Raw genomic sequence first — 14,227 nt, 5'->3', positions numbered from 1 at the left:
ACAGCGATGTCCCAGAATATCAGCAGGGCCTGAGGGCCCTGAAGGAGGCTGGAGCCCAAGTTGAGGTCATGTCTTCCTTGGGTAAGCTGCCCCCTTGACTGTTGGTGGGGACACGCGGGCAATCCCCAGGGGGGACCGTTCTGAGTGGAATGGCTGCTGGCAGGTTGGGAGAGGTCCTGTTGGAACTGTCCATTGCATTCTGGGAAAGTTTTCTGAGTCCGGCGGGAAAGGCCATTTCAGGGAAGCAGAAGGTGCTGGCTGAAGCAGATCCGATGTGGGCTGACATCTGTCCTGAGAAACATGTCCTGCCTTCCCTGTACTGGACGCCAACTGTCTCCTCTTTCATGCAGAGTTTTCCGACTGCTGGGAACGTTTTGTGGACCACCACGGAGAATGTTTCGAGCCCTGGGAAGAGATGGATGGAAATGTGGAAATCTTTTCCCAGAAACTTCAAGACATCTTAGAGATGAGCTGAAAGCGCCCCCTGCTCAGCCATCCGTGTTCCATCCTCATTGAGAGACCTTCTTGTCCCTCTCCTTTCTCGCTAACTGCTGCCCGCACTCCCTCCTCCCTCTCCCTTTCCACTCACCCACCGTTGCTTGCACCTGTGTTCCAATGCCCCCTCCTCTCTTTCCTCCCTGGCATTCCACCCGTCCCCCCTCCTCCCTGTGGCCCCTTTGCTTCTCTGCATCCGTTCACAGGGTTTCATCTTCCTCCTTAGCCTGTACCTTCCTCTCCTGCCTCTTGCCTTCCCTCCTCTCTCTCAGGCTGCCTCTTCCCTTTTCTTCCCTTCCTCCCTGTCTCTTTCCCTTCTGTCCTTTCCCTTACCTTCCTTCCTGTCCCTTCCCTTCCTTTTGGGTCACACTGTACCGATTCACTTGATGTATCTGTGTCCTTCTGCCCCACCATAGATCCAGGACTGAAGGTCCTCCATCTATTTGAAAAGATGTCCTTCTGCAAAATATGTGAGGTCGTTTATTGTGCCAACCTGGCCGATAAACACATGTGGGGTTAATTGAACAGCAGAGGGATAAATGGCTCGGTGAACCTCGCCTGCCTAGTTCTCGCGTCTCTTATCTCTGATGGTCGCACCAGGGTGCAGCTGCCTTAGCAGTTCCTTGTTTCAGCTGGCAAGGCTCACTTCCTGCAAGACATCCCCAAGGAGAAGCCACATGGACCTAATCCCATGCAGACCTGGGTGCGAGAGAACCTGTGTGGACACCCCTGCCAGCGTTGAGATGCGTACACACTCACCGACTCGGCTTTCCACTGGCAATCGGCATCATAGTGTGTTTTGTGAGATGAGGAGGATTTTGTGGATTGGGGTTGGACATATGGATTACTGTTGGACTTGTGGGCTTGGGCAGCACTGGGTTGGAATGTTTTCTTGATGGGCACTTAATCTTTATATAAAACTCTCTCTTATACATGAGTTTCTGTGGATTTGTTTCTCTAAAGTACCCGGACAAATACAATATGTGACCGGGCATGACACTCAACACATGACCATGACCATGACCATGATCATTGGAGACCTTTTTCCAAGAAGGGCCTTGAGTGCAGAGTCACACTCTTACATTGCCCAGACTAGCCAATGTCCCTCTATGTCCTGCTATCCCGGGCCTCACTGAAACAGAGTCTGGTCTCCTCCCTTTGCTCCTGTACGCTCCTCGTACCTTTATTTCCTGCTCTGTCGTGTGGAGGCTCCGCTGCGGAGCTAAGGCTCCCCCTGCGCACTTGGCCATGATAGGCACCCAGTCCACCTCCTAGAAGGAGGGAGCTGCAGATGCTCTGTGTCTGGTTTCTCTTGCTCAACGTTCTGTGTCCTAGCTTCATCACCCTGTTCCCCTTCTTTCACGCTTAATCACTGGATGAAATACAGCGAGGGTTTATGGGAAAGACCAGATTCCCATTCAACTCTTCTTACCAATTGTGCCTCACCCCATTGACTCCAAGCTAACCTCCACCCCCCCAAGGTAGCAACATCGATCCCGCCTCTATTCCATGTCATCCGTTACTCCTTCTCCTCCTTCATGTCACTTCAGAGCTTTGTCCTTGGGTAAAAAGGCTGCCTGTCTACTCTCAAATGCTTGCTGAGCCTCAGGGTGAGGCTGCCTAAGACGAGTGTCCCTTGCGGGTCTCTCTGTGGCGTGGTTGCGTCTTGAGCTGTGGGGGTGAATTGAGTTACACATCGTTCTCCCACCCTATTCCAGGACTTTCCACTGGGATCACTTTCTGAGCCATCGGTAGAGGCAGCTGGGCACCATACGGGTCTTGGCGCCCCGTGGTCAAGGAGACCGATGGTCTTCTGGTTGACTGGTCCTTGGAATGAACAGTTTTCAGGAGTTGTTCAATTTCTTCTCTCTTCTTTCCTTTGGGAAAGGCCAACAGGTGCATCTTCGACGGCTGTGTAATCAGTTTCCAAGACTGACGTCCTCACGAAAGCAGCTACACCTAGTTTGTAGGAAACCCCTTCACCCCTTCAAGTGCTTGAAAAGATGAAAGAAAAACTCACTTTTTAGGACCAGGATGGCTTTGACCCAAGCGATGATATTTTCAATCACCTCACATTCCTGCAGAAACTTGACAGTGAATAGGAAAGGCCAGAGAATTGATAACTTTGAATCAGGCTCTCAGTGAAGCGTACCGAATATACCATGGACTGCCAGGGAGACGGAACAAAGCTGCCAGGGAAGAAATCCGGCCACAATACTCCTTAAAAGTGAGGGCAATGAATCTTCATCCCACATGCACGGGATCGTTTCCCAAGAGGGACCAAGCCCTGGGGGAGAACATCGTGTCTGGTTCAGTGGAAAGTCAGCGATAAGGAAAACAGGCAAGAACCTCAAGGAGACAGATTGGTGCAGTGGCTGCAAACAAGGGCTCGACGTGGCAGTGACTGTGGAGACCCCCCGGGACCAGGCTGGGCATCATTCCCTGTGAGTCAGAGCCCCTCCACGGCAGCTGATGACAACAAGCAAGGGCTAGTCTGCTGCTCTGTCCCTGGAAAGAATCATCCCTGCTTCCCATGAGTGTGGAGCGGGCAAGGGAAACCCAGCTCCCAGGCTGCAACTGCAGGAGCTGCCCACTGGGCTATCTCCCACCCACATTGTCACAAAGTCTCATGCCTAATAGGAGCCCTGGCCGTGTGCTCGCTGCACACTGGGCTGCATTCTGCAAGGGCAGTTGTTCGAAACCAGCAGTTGCTCCGTGGGAGAAAGATGAGGCTTTCTACTCTCGTAAAGAGTTACAGACCCAGGAACCCATGGGGGCGGTTTGGGGAGCTTGCTGGAGCGATCTTTCTGTACAAGGGAAGACCACCCGGGCTGCTGATGGGGTACGGCTGGAGACAGAGGATCAGTGTGAAGCACACAGGAAGGAAAGGTCCCCACGGCAACTCTGAAAATACGCTCGCCAGGTGGACATGGTGACCTCCTGCTGGATGCTCTTTAGAAGGTCCAGGAAATCCCCCCTCGCTGGCTGATGGGCAGTCGTGTGCAGGGGGGAGCCTGCTGGGCTACTGGTGTATGTCCTTGTTAAGGAGAGCTCTAGGTTCACATGGGGGGGGGGGGCGCATCCTCCAGGGGACAGAAGAGAAGAAGGACCGTGGAAAATGTCCATGCCAGCCATTATTCGGCCTCATAGAAGCTCACCTCTGGGTAGGGACCCAGGGTGCGGAAGAGGGAGGGACCCCAATGGAGAAAGAATCTTTTCTCAGATATATGGGCTCAACTCCATCTGCACCAGTTCCCCATCTTCCTGCTTCACGGGCAAATTTTTGTTATCCATATTAGACAATTCTATTTTGCTTGAGTTTTCTGGTCCAGCAATGACTGCTAACAAGTGCAGAAGCAGATGCCCCCATTCGCCGTGGCAATAGAAACCCACATCCCTGTGGCAACAGAACAGGTGCATTGGGTTTATCTGTCCTTCACTATCCAGCTTTGCTCCAGGAAACACCTCCTTCTGTTTCGACTTGACGCTCGGATGGATCTTTCCGACCAATGCTCCGATCTGCACATAAACATTTCACCTGAAAACATTAATAGAGTTGTCCTGTGATTTTGTTTTAAAATAAGATTTATGCAATTGATTAATGTACCCGCATGAATAAAACGTTTTAAAAACCATATCCGTTTGAATGCTAATTTAGTTCTGCTTTAGTAATCATTCGTTTTCAAGATCCGCTCTTCCTTGGGACTCCTTTACATCTCTAAGGACGAATTAAAGGCAGAAATTTGAATCTGAAGGGAGGTCACCTCAGAATGACCATCAGTGACATCCAAGAAGGTCAACCTTGGTTCCCATATAAAACCCCAAATACTGTGCCATTGAGTCAATTCCGATTCACAGCAACCTCATGTGGGGTTTCCAAGACTGAATTTTCCTTTTTTTACAGATTGTTTTTATTTCACTTTTGTGGTAATAGTTGTACAATCTCTAAAAAGATTTTAACAGCTTTAGTGACATATAATTCACATATCATACAATTAAATATGTAAATGTATTAGACAGAGTTGTTCCATCTCACCACAGTCCGTTTCAGAACATTTCTTCATTTTGGCACACGTTACTGTTAGCTCCCTGTTCCCCCCAACCGCTCCTGTCATCACCCTGAAAACTTATTGATCAAATTACTGTCTCTATGGACTTACTAATCTTGGATTTCCCATCAGGAAAAACATGCCTCCCCTCCACCACCCCAACTGCCAGCCACCCCCCCCCAAAGAACAGTAGCAAATCAAAACAGATAAAAGGTCAGTTGAAAAGAAAGCATAAAAAAATTTAAAACTAGAATAAAATTTAAACGGGTCAAAATAAGAATGAAAATTTTGAAAAAGTGAGAGAATGCTCAGATGTTACATTTTAACCTAAGTACGTCTGCATCAATCCACTTTCCAGTGCACCCTGTCTGGCAGCGCGGCTACCCCATGCCCGGGCGTCGGTCAGGAGGGATTCCCGGGAGGCTCACTCCGTGTGAGGATGCTGCGAATGGATTTTAGACTCTTACTGCCGTCAGTCGCAGGAGCCCTGGTGGAGTCGTGGTTGCATGTCACTGTGCTCAGAAAGGTCTGCAGTTCGAAACTACCAGGTACTCTTCGGGAGAAAGGTGAGACTTTCTCGTCCCATTAAGAATGACGGTGACTTTCTACTCCTGCTGAGAGTGACAGCCTAGGGAACACACACAGAGGACAGTCCTACCCTGTCTTATAGGCTCACGGTGAGCTGACATGCGCTCGATGGCAGTGAGTTTGGGTTTTTGTTCTCCATAGCAAGAATATCCTTTTTGGAAAACAGTGAGATGGATGGGCTGGGAAGGGGAGGGTAGCTGTGGCTGGCTTAAATAGGACATCCCAATCCCATAACTATAATGGGATAACCCACAGCATTAGGGTTCTTGACATGAATGTCACCCAGTCATTTACATGTTGAGAGTCCAACATTCTGCCTGAGTGAGTTTCAAGTGCGTGCTTGAAGGTACCCAGTTGCAGGAATCTGAAGGCAGTGCTACAGATATGTGCAGGGGAGCGAGGGGGCATGGGACGTTCTGAGGAGTCGGAGATCTAAGTCTTTATATGCATGCTAGGAAGGCAACAGCTAGTGCCCCAAATGGGCAATTCAAGACATAGCAGTGCCTGGAGGAAACCAGCAGAGGAATGAAAACAAGAGGTTCAGAAGGATTGGTTTAATCGCCTTCGAAAGACAGAAACCAGAAGAGTAAGATGATAGGCCCTGCTCTAATGTAAGATCTACGAATGCTTTGTAGTTATCATTCAACTCAGGCCTGGTGACGTAGTGGGTTATGCATTGGGCTGCTGGCCACAAGGTCAACAGTTCAAAACCACCATTCACTAAGCGGGAGACAGATGGGGCTTTCCAGTCCCATAAAATACTACAGTCTCGGACACTCACAGGAGCGGTTCTACCCAGTCCTATAAGGTGGCTGCGTTGGCATCGACTCCACGGGAGTGAGTTCAAGAAAGACTTACCGTCTCAGAAACCCACAGGGAGAGTTCTGCGCTGTCTGAGGGAGTCACTGAGAGCTGGAATGGACTCTGTGACAGTGAATGAGTTTTGTGGGGGAGCCCGGGTGATGCAGTGGATTAAGTGTTGGGCTGCTAATGAAAAGGTTGATGGTTCAAACCCAGCAGTGGCTCCAAGGAAGAAAGATGGGACTTTCTACTCCCATAAGGATTGAAAGCCTCAGGATTGACTCAATGGCAGTGAAATTGGGGTTTGGGGTGTGTGTGTGAGATATATATTTGGGATCAAAATCATAAAAATAATTAGAAATGAATTTCCTAAGCGTGGTAGTTACATAATCTGGTGTCAACTTGCAAAGGGGTGGAATTTACCTGTCAATTAGATAGCAGCTTGATGACTTCATTTGGAGGTACCACAGATTCTTCCTGCTGACAAGAAGCTTCCTGGAGCCAACCTAGAGCCCTGGAACTGGAGGAGCCATGTGGAGACCCTGTCAGTGTTGAGATGTTTCCACTACCTTTGGATCCCCAAGACTTCTACCCACTGTCCTTGATCTTCCCGCATTCGGCGTCGTTGCATGTGCTGAGTGAGTCTGAAGAGGACTTTATAGACTTGTATCGGGCATGTGGGCTAATATCAGACTTATGGACTTGATCTGGCCTGGGCTGGGCTGTTTTCTTAAGATACGATTACCCTTTGGTTACTCTCTAGTACACACATACGAGTGTCTGTGAGTTTGATTCTCTAGTCAACCCAAACTAACGCAGTAAGCAAAGTACTCAGAACCCCCAAAAACGGACCCAAATAAGAGAGAAGCATAGAGGGGACTTTAAAATTCTGCGGACAAGTTTCGTGATCTTTTTTGGTTGTCTGTCGGTTTGTTTTTGTTTTGCTTTTTCAAAAGAGAACATATATTAAGTCTTACTGGGACAAAGGCAAGATGACTACAGAGACATGTCTGTCATGCCGATGAGGGAGGCTGGTAGCCTGAGGTGCGAATGGGGTCCCAGGGTTTGCTGAGAGACAGACCATGATGGGATTCAGCAGCATGAGTTCAACGATATCTCCCAGATGGCTAATGATCATGAGTATTTTTCATGCATTTTGAGCCCTCTGAATGTTATTTTTAGTGAACTCTCTTGTGGTAGTTACACAATTGCATGTCAACTTGAAGAGATATAAAAGTGTAAGGATGGTCTTCAACCTGTCAATCAGGTCACAGCCTGACGGTGCCTCCTTGTGTGTTAGGGTCTCGTCCAGCGAGACCCTCACACGGTGACCTGGAGGGGCAACGAACCTGGATGGGAAAAAGAAACAGAGACATGGGCAAGACAAGTGCTGATCAAGCCCATTTATTTTGCCAAAACTCTGGGTATATATTCACAACAGAGAAGGAAGTGGGAGGCACATAATCCAATGAAGTACACTGTGTAACAACCGCACACTGAACAACAACCAATCAGCCACATGTTCCCAATAAGGTACAAAGGGTGCGCAACAGTACTCAAAGACATCCGTGGTGACGTCCGCATGCATATCAAGGCTTACCGGGTGAACTTATCACTATGTTCCTAAACTGTATATCTACAGTTCAATGGGTGCTCAGTATTTTGACTAATGGCAACAAGGTCAGTTATCAGAACTGCCCATGCTACAGTAGCTTGGAATGTGGGGGAAAAGTTGGGCAGGAAACAAAGCCTTGCTGTTACAAAGCGGCCAAGTTTCTGCTACGTGTCTGAGGCCAGGGTCTTAATGGCTATCGGCCCCCAACACTTGTGGACGTGGCCTTCTCATAAGGAGGGTCCTGGGAACCTCTCGTCCTCTCTGCCTTCGCCTTCCTGCTGGCTGACCCTGGCTACTGCCAGAGCCCTTGAGATGTGTCCCCCGCCGTTAAATCCACAAGACTTTGCACCCACCACACGTGATATTCCTGCATTCTGCATCATTGCATGTCTCTGCGTGAGTCTGAAGAGGGACGTATGGACTTGAGTTGGACTGGGATGTTTTCTCTCTATATAACTATTTCTTGATATAAAGCTCTTTGTGTCACCAGATTTGTTTCTCGAATCAATTAACACATCTTCACTCATGGCATTGGCCTGCTTTTTAATTGGAATATTTGTTGTGTTTTTCTCATTGAGGGTTGGCAGTATTCCCTAGATTTTTCAGATTAGTCCCTGTCTGCTGTCTAGTCCCATTATCTATCAATTCCATGCTACCACAAAATGTTTGAAGGTCCAGCTCATCTATACTAGAGGTCGGACACCCCGAGGAAGCTCCACTTGCCGCTGATGGGCCGATCTCATCAGATCACATCATGGAGGGGATTCCACCCCACTATGTTATGGAAGAGCAATCGACGCAGCATCTGCCAGGCCCCTGAGGACAAGTAACATTACCCAACAGAGTAATGGCCATTTTGGAAAATAAGGTATTGAGGGGGTATTACCTCAATGAATGAAGTTATTGCTATATATTAACCCTTTTGAGAGCTGTAAGCTGCTGTCTTGCAGGGGTGGTTCACTTCTGTCTTGAACACTGCTGGCATTTTCATGGGCTTGTAGCCAATCGAACTTGAAAGGGTGCGTCTAGGGAAGTGAAACTGTGCCAGTCTTGGCCAATAAAGCTCCCTGGGAAATAGAAAGTAAGACAGAGGGGGAGGGGAAAGAGAGAGGTGGAGGGGCAAAAAGGGAAGACGGAGACACAGCCACAAGCCTTTGTCATCACAACAGTGTGGGAAGGGGCGGGAACAGAGCAAGAGACCTCAGAGCAACACGTGCAGGTGGCAGCCTTGTTTGTAACTCGGTGTGGACAAGATGGGCATCTGTCCTGATGGCGCTGCTATGTGACAGAAGAGCAAAAGCTTGCGACATTTCCATCGTTGACTGGTGGCATTTCCGCCGCCTTTGCAATGGACCCTTCGAGACAACTGCCCCCGCTGCCCTCTGTCCCTGCTTGGCTGACCACCTCCCGGCTGCCACCACTGAGCAAGCAGAGCAGAAAGGACCACCCTCCATCTCGCCGGCCAATCCAGACACCCACCTTCATTCATTCATGCCTACAACACACATCGTGTTGGGCACCTGCTGTGCGCCAGGCCCTACCCTTGGGGCAGGATTCACAGGGAACAAATGACAGGGTTTCCAGTCCTGGGTCTCCTAATCTGTCTGCCCTTCAAAGTCTGTCCAACGCTTCTGTGGGCCTCCGGAGTTCCTGCCTTCCTGTCTTCCAACACTTTTTCTCCTGTTCTTTCTCCCCTTGTCCCTCCCTCCCTGGATCGTCCCTTTGTTCCCAAGGGCAGGTTCAGCGGCCTCTCGCCTTGAGAAACAAAAGCGGTCACTATCTCCACCTCGCCCTCCATCTCTGACACTCTTCCTCGAAAAGTCAAGGTCAAAAATGGTCCTACGCCCTCTGTGCTCCAGTGCTTCCCACTGGCTTTCCCTACGACTGATCCACGCACCGAGGAAAGCTCTCTGAATGAGGTGGCACTGACTTCCATCCAGCCCGGAGAAGAGGCCAGCTTGCCCTTTTCGCCTCGGTGCTTCCCCTCTGCAGCCAAAGGAAGGGGGGCCCGTCTACCCCCTTCTCTCCTTCTCGAAGCACACGCCTTCCTGACTGTGATACGTGTGAAGATCGTGCCTCCAACGCAGGCCCTGCAGGTCTGGGTCATTTCTCTGTGCTTCCTCTCCCTGGGATCTGTAAACACTTAGCAATTCCAGCAACCAGACCAAGGTCCTCTCACTGTGGGTCCCTTATCCCCTCCCTAAGGGACCCCATGCTGCCCCATGGGACCACACCCACACCCTGGTCCGAGTCCTCTCTGTGTGCAGGCAGCAGCACCCTGCTGCTCACCTGCCCCTGATGTCTGAGCGGCATCACACACATAAAACTCCACAAAGGAGTTAGGTACCTGACCCCGAAAAGAAGCCATATTTCCCCCTTCCGTTCCCTCTTCTTAAAGGACGAACGGTGAGCCCAAACCCGAGGAATTCGCTCGATTCATCCCTTGACCTAACTCCAAATTCCAGCTCATCACCACGTCTAGTCAAGGCTACCTCCAAACCCAGCTCTAATACAGGTGCTAGTCCCGGTCCCACAGCCACGCCCCCGACCTCTCCCTGGGGCAATGGGACCACTTGCAAACTGTTCACCCAACTTCCCCTGAAGAGAGGGGTGTGCCTGGACCTGGGGAGTGTAGTGTAGGGGAGGGAGGCCATAGGCCAGAGTCTTTCTCTGTGTGTCTTTGGCATGCCCAGGAGCTGACATGGCCTGTGTCAAGACTTCTAGTATCTCCCTTCTGTTTTCCCAGCACACCCAGTTTCTCCCTGACTATGATGGATTAAGTTGTGTCTCCACCCTCCACACCCCCAAAATCCACTGAAACCCGAACCACTGCTACCTGTGAAACCTGGGTCTTTGAAGGTCTGATCAGTTCACACGAGGTCACGCTGGAGGAAGTTGGGTAGTGTTCAACTCGAGTAGTGTTCTTGTTAAAAGAAAATAGGCTTGAAGATAAACAAACAGCCATCTAGCAAGGAAGCAACAAAGCCCACATGGAAGAAGCATATCAGCCTGTGTGATCACAAAGTACTGAAATGATCAGTTACTGGGCATCGAAGAACAAAAAACCCTATCATTGTGTGCTCACCTCTCCAATAAGATCGCTGAAGACAAATGGGTGCATAAGCAAATGTGGTGAAGAACGCTGATGGTGCCGGGCTATCAAAATATATAGCATCTGGGATCTTAAAGGCTTGAAGACAAACAGGTGGCCATCTAGCTCAGAAGCAACAAAGCCCACATGGAAGAAGCACACCAGCCTGTGCGATCACGAGGTGTTGAAGGGATCAGGTATCAGGTTTCAAAGAATAAAAAATCAAATCATTGTGAATGAGGGGTAGTGCTGATTGGGGACCCAAAGCCAATTTGTAGGCAACTGGACATCCCCTTACCAAAGGGTCATGGGGAGGAGATGAGCCAGTCAGGGTGCAGTGTAGCAATGATGAAACATACAGCTTTCCTCTAAGTCTTTAATGCTTCCTCCCCCTACCACCCCCTCACCGACCCACTATCATGATCCCAATTCTACCTTACAAATCTGGCTAGACCAGAGGATGTACACTGATATAGATAGAAACTGGAAGCACAGGGAATCCAGGACAGATAATCCCTTCAGCACCAGTGGTGAGAGTGGCGATACCAGGAGGGTGGAGGGAGGATGGGGTGGAAAGGGGAAACCAATGACAAGGATCTACATATAGTCTCTGCCCTGGGGGATGGACAACAGAAAACAGTGGGTGAAGGGAGATGTCGGAGAGTGTAAGATATGACAAAATAATAATAATTTATAAATTATCAAGGGTTAGTGAGGGAGGGGAAGAAGGGAGGGAGGGAGGGAAGGGGCAAAATGAGGAGCTGATACCAAGGGCTCAAGTTTAAAGCAAATGTTTTGAGAATGATGATGGTTACAAATGTGCTTGACACAATGGTTGTATGTATGGATTCTGATAAGAGTTGTATGAACCCCCTATAAAATGATTAATACATAAAAAAACAAAAGAAAAGAGATACAGAGGGAAGACAGGCACAGGGAAAGGGGGCGTGGAGCTTGAAAGGCTGCCTCTGCCAGCAAAGGAGCGCCAGGGATTGCTGGGTGCCACTAGATGCCAGGAAAAGACAAGGAAGCGTCTTCCTCTAGATCAGTTTCTTAACCTTCCTCATGCCATGACCCTTTCATACAGTTCCTCATGTTGTGGTGACGCCCCACAACCATAACATTATTTTGTAGCTACTTCATCACTGTCATTTTGCTACTGTGATGAATCGTCATGTAAATATCTGATGGGCAGGACGTATTTTCATTGTGACAAATTGGACATAATGAAACATAGCAATTCATCACAAAACAATATGTAATTATGTATGGTGAAATATTTATTTTCTAATGACAAATAAGGGAAATTTTGTCTTGAAGCATGGTGTAGCGTGGATACCAGTCTTCATGCTGGGAACTCATCTGTGGGCGTATCTGCAGGTGGGTGACCGACATGGAGACGGATAGAGGAGTGGTGTCTTAGTTCCTAAGACCATAGGAAATATGTGTTTTTCAATGGTCTTAGGTGACCCCTGTAAAAGGGTCGTTTGACTCCCAAAGGGGTCACGACCCATCGGTTGAGAACCACTGCTCTAGACCCTTCCGAGTGGGCTTGCACCCAGACCTCTAGCCTCCGGAACCCGGAGAGAACAAATGCTTATTCTTTTAAGGCACCGTGTTCACACATTGAATGATAACAACGTAAGAAATGACTACGTTGTCTCAGAGTATTTGCATTTGGGCTATTTCTTCCTGGAAAACTCACCCTTCCCAGGTGGAAGCCACCTCCTCCGACCACCCAGCCAGTCTCCATCCTAACAGCCTGTGGCGTTTCTTCCCACACACCTGGGATCACCTGGCCCATTCACGCATCTTCGTGCAGGCCTCCCTCCATCTGCCATCCTTTCCTTGATGTCTGGGCCCCTGTGTCTTGCCCACGTGGCTGGAACCACAGGAGGGACTTAATTAGTATTAGCTGAAATAATGAATGAATGAACAACAGGAAAAGGAAATCTTGGAAAAAAACGAAACACAATCCTTTTTAAAACGTTTTTCCTTCCTCTGAGGAGAGAGAAGAGTGAGGGGTCAGGGCGGGCTGGTGGCAGGAGAGGAAAGACCAAATTTTCCTGGAGCTACTGCTGGGTGGTTTGAATCCTGCCAGCCACTCCACGGGAGACAGGCGAGGCAGTGTGCTTCTGTCGGGATGGACAGCCGCCGAGCCCCCGTGCGGCAGCCACACCCTGTCCTACAGGGTCACTGTGAGTCAGAAGTGATCGTGGCAATGGGCCAATGCTGGTCTTGTTTTACTAAGCACCTGCTGCCTTAAAGATTCATCTCTAAGGAAGCACTGCAGAGAACGAAGAGTCCAAGCAGAAACTGCACATTCACGGTCCAGGGCCAAAGTCCAGGAGGGCATCAAGTGACCTTCGATAAAGAAATAAACCCGTCTTGGGGAGAACAGGTTCTGCTTGAGCCCAGTATCAGTTTCTGTGTCCAAGATGAGAGAATGCACCACGCTCCCACCCCCAGGTTTATGTAAAACCAGAATCGCATGCAGATGATAAAGTAGACCAGAGTCTCGTCAGGTGGTAGGAAATGAGCCCCCAATTAAAAAAAACAACAGCAACAACCAAAAACCTCATTACAATCGATTGCGGTTCAGAACGATCCTCTAGGCCGGGTAGAACTGCCGGTGTGGGCTTCTGAGACTATACATCTCTAAGGGAAGAAAAAGCCTGCCCTTCTCCTGGGGAGCAGCTGGTGGTTTCAAACTTCTGCCCTTGCAATTGGCAGCCCCGTGTGTAACCTGTGATGTCACCAGGGCTCCTTGAGCCTAATACCTCCCGGAGGTTGAAATGATGGAAAATCTGCCTGAGTGAGTCACCACATCAAGGGGTTTTCCATCCGTGTCAGTTTCTATCTGGTCTAGAGAGGACACATTCATTCTGGGCCCTCCGTGGTGGTCTGGTCCCCTGTGTCAGGATCCATGGGAGTGGAGGCTGAAGGCTCTGGGAGGGGCTGGGGGGAGGGGCGAAGAAAAGGAAGTTACTGAGCGGGGTGTGGTTCCTTACCAGGAAGTCAGCTCCTGCTCACTCAGGGGCCCTTCCCTATAGCAGAAGGAAGCATTGAGCCATCACTTCCACCTGGAAGGGTGAGTGGAATATAAAACTCGAAGGCAGCATCGTGGGATGATGCACCGAGCTACTAACCAGAAGGTCACCGGTTCAAGGCCACGAGACACACTCCATGGGAATGATGCCGCAGTCTGCTTCTGAGAAGAATGACGGCCACAAACACCCGTGGAACAGCTTGATTGTGAGACAAGCTGAATGGATGGCCGTGCATGTCAGGTGCATCATGTGTGTGTCACAGGGAAAGGTGCCGGCCAGTGGTCTGTAGATGGGCCTTGGGAGTAGGTCCTAGTTCAGGTTCCACCATGGGCTATTAGGGACCCCGGTTTCCAAACTGGGCTGCAGTTCCTGTGGATGTCTAAAGGGCACCTCAGTGCAGGGCCCAGGCAGACACCTGCCAACCTTCTGATCTTTCTGTGGGGCTCACTCTGGCATTGACCTTCAGGGTGACCTTGGAACTATCCTCGTCTCCCCTCTTCCTTGGCTGCTTCCTCATCTCTCCCACAGCAGCAAGCAC

The sequence above is a fragment of the Tenrec ecaudatus genome, chromosome 6 (assembly GCF_050624435.1).
Source record: "Tenrec ecaudatus isolate mTenEca1 chromosome 6, mTenEca1.hap1, whole genome shotgun sequence".
Lineage (NCBI taxonomy): Eukaryota > Metazoa > Chordata > Mammalia > Afrosoricida > Tenrecidae > Tenrec > Tenrec ecaudatus.
The sequence above is the reverse complement of the archived record's forward strand: the minus strand, read 5'-3'. Positions refer to the sequence as shown.